Here is a 10,470-nt window from a genome sequence, read left to right as displayed (position 1 = left end):
ACTGTATTTATTGTTATTAGAAAATATGTGACCCTGGACCACAAATTCAAACATTTGTGTGTTTTTCAATTGAGATCTATACATCACCAGAAAACTGAATAAATAATATTCCCAATAATGTATACTTTTTAGGATAGGACAATATTTTGCTGAGTTACAACTAGTCTAAGTCAGCTTTATTGTCAATTCAACCACATACAGGACATACAGTGCATCTGGAAAGTATTCACAGCGATTCACTTTTCCCACATTTTTTTAATGTTGCCTTATTCCAAAATGGATTAAATTCATTTATTTCCTCAACATTCTACACACAATACCCCATAATGACAATGTGAAAAAAAATTTGTTGAAATTGTAGCAAATTTATTAAAAATAAAAAGTAATTAAGTATTCACAGCCTTTGCCATGTAGCTCTAAATTGAGCTCAGGTACTCTCTGTCTCCACTGATCATTCTTGAGATGTTTCAGCAGCTTATTTGGATTTCACCACGGTAAATTCAGTTGATTAGACATGACTTGAAAAGGCATACACTTGTCTATATAATGTCCCAGTGTTGACAGTGCATACAAAACACAAACCAAGTATGAAGACAAAGGAATCGCCTGTAGACCATTGAGACAGGGTTGTCTCGAGGCACAAGGCTGGGGAAGATTACAGAACAAATTTCTGCTGCTCTGAAAGTTCCAATGAGCACAGTGGCCTCCATCATCCGTAAGTGGAAGATGTTTGGAACCACCAGGACTTCCTGGCCGGCCATTTAAGCTGAGTGATCAAAGGAGAAGGACCTTAGTTGGGGAGGTGATTAATAACCCGATGGTCACTCTGGCTGAGTGCTATCATTCTTCTGTGGAGAGAGGAGAACCTTACAGAAGGACAGCCATCTGTGCAGCAATCCACCAATCAGGCCGGTATGGTAGAGTGGCCAAACGGAAGCCACCCCCCGCCTGGAATTTGCCAAAAGGCATCTGAAGGACTCTCAGACCATAAGAAACAAAATTCTCTGGTCTGATGAGACTAGAATTGAACTCTTTGGAGTGAATGCCAGGTGTTATGTTTGGAGAAAACCAGGCACCGCTCTTCCCCAGGCTAATACCATCCCTGCAGTGAAGCATGGTGGTGGCAGCATCATGCTGTGGGGATGTTTTTCAGCAGCAGGAACTGGAAGACTAGTCAGGATAGAGGGAAAGATGAATGCAGCAATGTACAGAGACATCCTGAATGAAAACATGCTTCAGATTGCTCTTGACTGGAGCGATGGGTCATTTTCCAGCAGGCCAATGACCCAAAGCACACAGCCAAAATATCAATGAAGTGGCTTCACAACAGCTCTGTGAATGTCCTTGAGTGGCCCAGCCAGAGCCCAGACCTAAATCATATTAAACATCTCTGGAGAGATCTTAAAATGGCTGTACACTGTCGCTTCCAATCCAACCTGATAGAGCTTGAGAGGTACAGCAAAGAGGAATGGGCAAAAACTCCCAAAGACAGGTGTGCCAAGCTTGTGGCATCATATTCAAAAAGACTTGAGGCTGTAATTGCTGCCAAAGGTGCATCAACAAAGTATTGAGCAAAGGCTGTGATTACTTCTGTACATGTGATTTTTCAGCTTTTTTATTTTTAATAAATTTGCAACAATTTCAAAAAATATTATTTTTCACATTGTCATTATGAGATATTGTGTGTAGAATTTTGAGGAAATTTTATTAAATCCATTTTGGAATAAGACTGTAACATATAAATATGTTGAAAAAGTGAAACATTATGAAAACTTTCCGGATGCACTGCACAGAGAATCGAAATTGTGTTACTCTCAGACTGTGCATAACAGATAATATTATAAAGACAATTAATCAAAATTTATCTAAAAAATATAGGTAAAAAATATATATATTTATAATTACAATTATAATTAAGGGCACATGGCAAGAAGTGCAAACCAGGGTTGCACTTTTGCACAGTCAACAATTTGAATATCTGGATTCTGAGTGTTCAAACTGATCTAAATATGGAAACATTCAACTTTAAAATTGACTAAACGATGTTCTTATGTGCATTAGCCTACTTATAAATTATTAATTTTGTATAATAACAAAAGAAAATAAAGGCAACATGATCCTTATGTAATATCCTTAGGATTTTGACATTTATAAATCTATAACTTTGACCCATGTATTGGCTATTAGCAAAAGTAACAGATTTAACATGAGACTGATTTTGTAGTCCAGGATCACAAGTGTATAATAATAAAGCAGAAGCCTGTCAAAAATATAGCAGCATGATACTTTTTAGCCTACTAACTATACTAAATAACAAATATATAAAATAAATGTATTATTAACAATAATTGGTAATACTCTTAGGAATAAAACGAATAAAAGTCACATTATTTTGCGTTTATATTTTGGCAATAAAATCTTAAAAGAGCTGAAAGAACATGCGTCGATATGGTATTGACTGAACGCTCGTGTTTCGCTTGAAGGCAATGATTTCTTATTGTGATTTTGAGCTGCAGTCGATCCGCTACAGTATCTGTGTTCTGCCCACAGGAAACATCGTGCTGCAAAATCTTACGTAGCTCTCAAACATTATACGGAGGCCGATTATTGAGCCGTTAACAACAACAGCTAATCGCTTCAGGAGAGACACACTGGTCATCCTCCAGGTGGCGCTCCGCGGCTCAGCAGACCAAACCTTCAGAGAAGCAATGCGAATATAAGACATTTCTGGAGATGTACCTTCCCGAAACAAGTTTATAAGTTTAAATCTGTTCATTTCAGTAGGCTGATTCATTTTTGACATACAAAAATACATCTGCAGCTAGCAAACAAGTTATTTAAATAAATATAAACCAAAAATAATTAGGTAGGCTATTTAAGAGCATATTGAACATGCACAAGGAAAAACAATTGATACCACGTGATATCCATTTAATTTCCAACAGACTTCCTTTATTCTCCAGCAGAATCCTCCATAAGTTTTCTTTTTATTACAGTTGGTGTATTCTGTATTTTTATTAGCCTGTTCCAAAGCTTCACTGCTTAGCAGGGGTGCTCAACCTTGTTCTTGGATGTCTGCCTCAGAGTTCAACTCCAACCCTGATCAAACATAAATGAACTAATTATTAGGACCTGAACAGCACTTGATAATTACAGGTAGGTTTATTTAATATGGGTTGCAACTCAAATCTGCAGGAAGGTAGATCTCCAGGAACAGGGTTGAGCACCCCTGGCTTATAGTGTAGTGTAGTGGCTGGGCCCATAAACAATGTTATATTGAATAACGATAACATTTATGTCTATAACAATGATAAACTCTGGATTTTTTTTTACTTTGTGTTGATCTAAGAGCCAATCACACAACATAAATGTGTTACACTGTAAAAAATTCCTGTAAATTTACGATGAAAATAAACAGCAAAATACTGTTTTAATGTAAAAACAGCAAGTTGCCATTTTTTACAATGCATCATGGGAAGACTTGCTCACTTAAGTTTGAGTGGTTGAGCAACAACAGTAAGGGCACTGTAATTTAACGGTTTTATACCATATTTTTTTCTGTGTACACAAGACGCCATTTTGGATTATCTACATGAGGTAAGTTTGCAGCTCCAAATGTGACTAACTATCTGTAAAGTACCTGTTATTTTTTAAAATCACATGTAAACATCCAATAAACACACAACTGCAACAATGATTTGACTGTGTGAATTTGAAAAGCAAGATTAGCATAAGGACTCGGTAACGTTAGTCCTCACATCTCCTGGAGCCTGGATGGATATTTTACCTGAATTTTTAGGAACAGTGCAAATGTTGAACGTTATAATTTGTGGTTACATTAACTGGAACATTGCCCTGCATTTTATGACAGATTTGAACTGCGTGCCTCTGTTTGAAACTCCAAGGTACTTACAAGAAAGGATAATTGGATAATTTGGATATTTTCGACGAGGTAAGAAGCTATATCTGTAAACGTACTATCTTTAAATTACTTATTAAATTTAAATATCATGCCATAAACATCCAATCAACACATAACCAAAGCACCTGTTTATTTAATTGCAGGATCCGACCGTGTGAATGTCTTGAGAAGAGAAAGGGGGTAACTTTAGCCTAATTTAGCAAGCTAACGATAGCTGGAGGACTCATTTTCACATCATACACAGGTAAGAATATTAAACCTAGATTTTACATGAACTTTGAGTGAAGATTGTACAGAATCTTTTTTTTTTTTCATGTGGTTACATGTGTAACTTGCATATTTGGTCCATTTTATTACAGATACACCTTTTCATTTGCAACTCCGGTGCTTCTAAAAATAACATTTTAAGATCGAGTGAGACCTTTGTTATTTTTACGTTATTGCAGTTGGTTTATATAGAAATTGACTAGAGTTACGATCAGATTTTATGCTTGGTAATGTTACCTAAAGTGGCAGAGCTTTTAATCTTTTTGATGATGTGAGTAAGGAGTAACTGCTATTATAATGAAAATTCTTTACAATTCATTTTTGACCAATAGATGTCTGCCACCACTGCTAATCTTGAAAAGATGGGTAACCTGCCTGTGACTCCTCATTTGATTCTGCCTGGTAAGTATTTTGTGATTAAGATAGGGAAAAAATCTAATTTGTGTCCCACTATAGACTTTGCTGGTTTGTATTTGACGAAATAGATTCATTAATTTTTAATTCATTAAAGCAAAGTCTCATTTAGTTAGAAATGTATGTATTTGTTTTGATCTAATACCCAAAGAAATAAACTTGCCTTTTAGAAGCCTAGTTATCCTTTAGTATTACTATTGACATACTATTGTCAATGTTTTAACACATGCTTAAGACATTCTGTCACTTTTCATTATCTTTGAATCTCAGATTACCTGGTTTGATTTCATGTAGTTGCTTATTATAATTATTTAAATATTTATTTTAACTTTGAAAAATTATATTGTATGGCTTTATCACGTCTTGCATAATTTTATCATGGCCCTTTCTACACCAAGCCTTTCAAAACAAATGATAAATCACAGAATTAATCTCCAGAATAATACTTTAATCAACCAATTTATTAAAGGTTCAGATGATACTTTGGGCCAGTGGATAAAACAATGGGTGATCAGCATGGAAGGCAGAGTAATCTGTGAGGGTGAGCATGCACACTGGAATTCCTTCAAAGGTAATATGTTTGCACTTACATATTTTTTGTTTAATTTAGCTTGAGGACTTCATGGAATAGAATATTGTTATGTCCAACTTGTCACATGTGTGTTTGTGTGTATACACTACAAGTGAAAAGTTTGAAATCAGAAATATATATATATATATATATATATATATATATATATATATATATATATATATATATATATATATATATATACACACACACGTTTTATATATATATATATATATATATATATATATATATATATATATATATATATATATATATATATATATATATATATATATGTCGTATAATAAGCTTCTTGTGCTCACAAAGGCTAAACAATACTGTAATAGAAACAAGGACAAATACAGCAAAAACTGTGATATAGGGAAATATCAGTTAAATAGTATATATTTATCATAAACTAATTAAATCATGTACTGGTATTTTATTGTATTTAGTTTAATGTGATTCTTGTATTTTAAAGTTAAATTTTGATCATCATTAAAAATACTAGTCCTCAGTGTCACATAATTCTCATGGTGCTTAATATAACCATCTGCTAAGAATAAACATTTATTGTTGTTGTCATAACTTTGTGAAACAATACAATACACATTATTCATTCATTTTCTTTTCGGCTTAGTCCCTTTATTATTCCAGGGTTGCCACAGCTTAATGAACCGCCAACTTATCCAGCACATGTTTTATGCAGTGGATGCCCTTCCAGCTGTCCCACAGTCCAAAGACATGCGATACAGGTGATTGGGTAAGCTAAAATTGTCTGTAGTGTATGAGTGTGAATGAGAGTGTATGGGTGTTTCCCAGTGATGGGTTGCAGCTGGAAGGGCATCCGCTGCGTAAGACATATGATGGATAAGTTGGCGGTTCATTCCGCTGTGGCGACCCCAGATTAATAAAGGGAAAAAGCCAAAAATAAAATGAATGAAGGAATGAATAAAAGTAAATAAATTTTTTATAATGCAAAAAAGATTTTAAAAAAATTTACTTATTTTTTTTTATCAAACAATCGTAAAAAAATGTATCAGTTTCCAAAATACTTTGAAGCTTTTTTTTTTAGCACTGATCATTATAAGAATCAATATTAGTGGTTTTGTACCAATAATATAATGATTTTTTAAGGATCATGAGACACTAAATTAAATGTGAAACTACGTTCAATAAGAAAAAAAATAAAAATTGAAAAATTTGAATTATTTAAATTGTGTAGTAACTAGGGATGTAACAATATTGTAAATACCGTCATACCGCAATAGTAATTTTTTTCAATATTACCGTAGGCGCATGACTCAATAAAACTATTTTTCTGAGAAAAGTTTGCTTAGGCGAATGAAGTGAACGGGAGGTAGCGGGAACTACAATTCCCATCAGCCCAGGCGTGGCCATCATCCTTTGCAGTCTGTTGTCGCTACAGATCCAGTAATGCAGAAATGGAGTGTGGTGCTAGTAGCGGGGAAGAAAAAGAGCTGGAAATGATCGAACCTAAAGTGGGTTTCAAATTGGATGTGTGAAAGCATTTCGGTTTCTCTCTAAAAAGATACAAGAAAGGAGAAAAGGTGACAGACAAAGAAAAAAACAGTATGCAGGCACTGCCAGACTGTTGTGAAATATAAGTCGGGGAATACGACTAACAACAGTCATGGGGACTGCAGAACACAGCACACTTGTTAGATTGATGCAGACATTGACTTGTACCGCAAAGAGACCTCTATCTCACTCATGGCTTGTCCTCTCAAGTGGTGGAAAGACAATGCACAGCGTTACCTACTGCTGTCAACCTTGGCTAAATCATATTTCTCTGTCCCAGAAACCTCAGTCCCAAATGAGAGGGTTTTTTTTCTGTTGCAGGGGACATGCCCAGAGATCCCAGCTTTTACCAGATTATAGTTATATGATCATTTCTTTAAAAAACCCATCTCTATCTAAGTGAGTGAGTGATTAAATGTTTAATGTGATGAGTTTTCAACAATACTAAATTGAAACTTTATATATATATATATATATATATATATATATATATATATATATATATATATATATATATAGTTTAATAGTTGTTTGTTATTAAAATTTAAAAATTGAATTTCCTGTTTCAAAACTTACAGATAGATGGCTAATTTGTATGTCATTGATATGTTCAGTGCTAAGGTAAATAAACACTTTTGGCACTTTTTTCGAGTCTTTTCATTAGTTTTATTTTTCTTGTAAATTATTCAATAAGTATGCCATTCATACCGAGGTATTATCGTACAGTGAAATTCTGATACTGTTACATCCCTAGTAGTAACACTTTAAAATTCAGCATTTTTACTTTATTTTTGATCAAATAAATGCAGCCTTTGTGAGCAGAATAGCCTTTTTAAACATGACCTCTAAAAAATCTGTCCTTCAGATTAATATTTTGAATAGAATGCTTTACAATTATATGTTTGTGCATAAACATTAGATTAGTCAAAGCCAAAATTGGAGCTAATAAACTTAGTACACGGCAGTGAATATTTTGAATATTTTGATGAAAAAAAATAAATACAACTTTAATAATAAACAGGAAAAAAATATTACTCTGTTTAATAAAACTGTTTTGTTTAAATGCACCAATATATATTTGTCTATATTCACTGAGGAATTTATAGGAATATAAATTTTTTAAAGGGGCTGTTCATTTATGCTGAACACTATATGTGGTGTGTGTGTGTGTGTGTGTGTGTGTGCGTGCGTGCGTGCGTGGTCAAAATTATTAGCCTCCTTGATTTTTTTTTTCTTTTTTCAATATTTACATATTTATGTTTAACAGAGCAAAGAATAGTTCACATAATTTCTGATAATATTATTTCTTCTGGAGAATTTTTTTCAGATTTTTAGCTAGAATAAAAGTAGTTTTTATTTTTTTTAAAAACATATTAAGGTCAATATTATTAGTCCCCTAAAGCAATACATATTTTTGATTGTTTACAGAACAAACCATCGTTATACAATGACTTTAATTAACCTAATTAACCTAGTTAGGCGTTTATATGTCACCTTAAGCTAAACACTAGTATTTTAAGAAAATATAGGCAATTATTATCTACTGTCATCATGGAAAAGATAAAAGAAATCAGTTATTAGTTTTTACAAATTAGTTATTAAAACTAGTATGTTCAGAAATGTTGAACAAATCTTCTCTTTGTTAAACAGAAATTGGGGGAAAAAAATATATATATTATATTATATACAGTTGAAGTCTGAATTATTTGCCCCCTGTTTATTTTTTTCCCCAATTTCTGTTTAACGGAGAGAATTTCTTCTACAAATTTCTAAACATAATAGTTTTAATAACTCATCTCTAATAACTGATTTATTTTCTCTTTGTCATAATGACAGTAAATGATATTTGACGAGATATACTTCAAGACACTTCTATACAGCTTAAAGTGACATTTAAAGGCTTAACTAGGTTAATTAGGTTAACTAGGCTGATTAGGGTAATCAGGCAAGTCATTATATAGCAATGGTTTGTTCTGTAGACTATCTAAACATTATATAGCTTAAAGGGGCTAGTAATTTTAACCTTAAAATCAATATTTAAAACAATTAAAACTATTTTTATTCTAGTCAAAATAAAACAAGACTTTTTTCCTGAAAAAAAAAAAATTATCAGATACTGTGAGCATTTCCTTGCTCTGTTAAACATCATTAGGAAAATAATGAAAATAAATAATAAAAAAAGGGCTGATAATTCTGACTTCAACTGTACATATAGCAAATAGGGACTTTAACTATGTACACACACTTCACTGGTGTTGTTCAAAAATCAAACATTTTAACATTTGAATGCCCTTTTCATGTCTTTAATCTTCATCATATAATAATAACCTTTTTTCAGGGAAAACCATTTTAGTGCTGCAAAAATGCATGTGCTTTTTCACTAAAATTCTCTTTCAGAACAGAAAATCACTTTTGCAGATAGTTTATTTATTTTTGTAAGTCATACAGTTTTAAATACCTTGTTCACAGAAAATCTTTTATTCTTATTATTCAGATGCTTTGCTGGCATAAATCCAGAGAGGGGAACCAAGGCTGTGAGAGGAAATGTGACGTCAAAAAAAACTGGCAAGACAGTTCAGAAGAAGACCATGACTGTAAACCCCAAGGTTTCAAACCTTTTAAAGAAACTAATGGACTTTGAATGGGACTTTATTTAAAATGCAGCTAGCTTGAACCCCCTACTTTTGCAACACAGAGGCCTTTTTTTCTTTATTTGCTGAAGCTCATTTTGGGGCTATATATTTTTATATTTTATATCCAAGACTAAATTGTAAAGTGGCTATTTATTAATTTTTTCTATGACATTCGGTAAGTTGCTTCTTGTTGTACAATGCTGAATACGATCTTAACATTTCTGGAGAACTTACAATTTTTGCCTGTTCTTTGGCTTAATATTTTCACAAACACAATGCAGATTTTATTTTGTGTTGTTTGAAAATAAAAAATGTGAAATATAACTTGGATTTATTTCTCTTTTTGAATCATTTTAATCTGAAATAATATGGTTAAATATGGATTGTAATTTAACAGCTTTATGCTTCTAAATAACAGATGCATGCTGTAGATAAAATGTAAAAAAGGTAGGGCACTGTATTTTTACATTAGAATAACAGTGGTATGCTGTATCTTACAAAACAGTATCATGCTGTTAATTTAAAATGGTAGGGCACTGTATTTTTACAGTTCCATAACAGTAGATTACTGTGGCTAAAAAAACAGTATCATGCTGTTAATTTAAAACGGTAGGGCACTGTATTTTTACAGTTCCACAACAGTAGAATACTGTTGCTAACAAAAACAGTATCATGCTGGTAATTTAAAAAACGGTAGGGCACCATATTTTTACAGTATGATAATGGCAACCACAGCTGCCAGTAGATTACCGTTTTTTTACAGGGAAATTTTTTACAGTGTACAATAGGAATCTAAAAGTGAGTTACACCAAACTTTCAGTCAACAAAAGTGTATCAGATGAAAATATGTGATGCCATTTAATGGACTCTCTATTTTTTTTTTTTTTTTTGGCTTTAGTCCTTGTTGAGTTTTTTCTTTCAAATCTGTATGCATTAACAATTTAAATAAAAAAATATAAATTAAATCACAATTATTAGCCGCCTTTGAATTATTTTTTTATCTTTTTTAAATATTTCCCAAATGATGTTTAAAATAGCAAGGAAATTTTCACAGTATGTCTGATAATATTTTTTTTTTCTGGAGAAAGTCTTATTTGTTTTGTTTCGGCTAGAATAAAAGC

At 32.6% G+C, this 10,470-nt stretch overlaps 1 long non-coding RNA gene across 1 annotated transcript; it reads left to right on the top strand.

The window, feature by feature from the left end:
* The first annotated feature begins 3,812 nt into the window (after positions 1-3,812).
* On the top strand, positions 3,813-9,673 carry LOC101882981 (uncharacterized). Its single transcript, XR_012394298.1, has 5 exons — positions 3,813-3,952; positions 4,066-4,166; positions 4,522-4,591; positions 5,073-5,174; positions 9,211-9,673. It is a non-coding gene; the product is annotated as an uncharacterized lncRNA (long non-coding RNA).
* Positions 9,674-10,470: the final 797 nt, after the last annotated feature.

The sequence above is a fragment of the Danio rerio genome, chromosome 18, assembly GCF_049306965.1.
Source record: "Danio rerio strain Tuebingen ecotype United States chromosome 18, GRCz12tu, whole genome shotgun sequence".
Lineage (NCBI taxonomy): Eukaryota > Metazoa > Chordata > Actinopteri > Cypriniformes > Danionidae > Danio > Danio rerio.
Note: the sequence above shows the minus strand (reverse complement) of the source record. Positions and strands in the feature narration are given on the sequence as shown.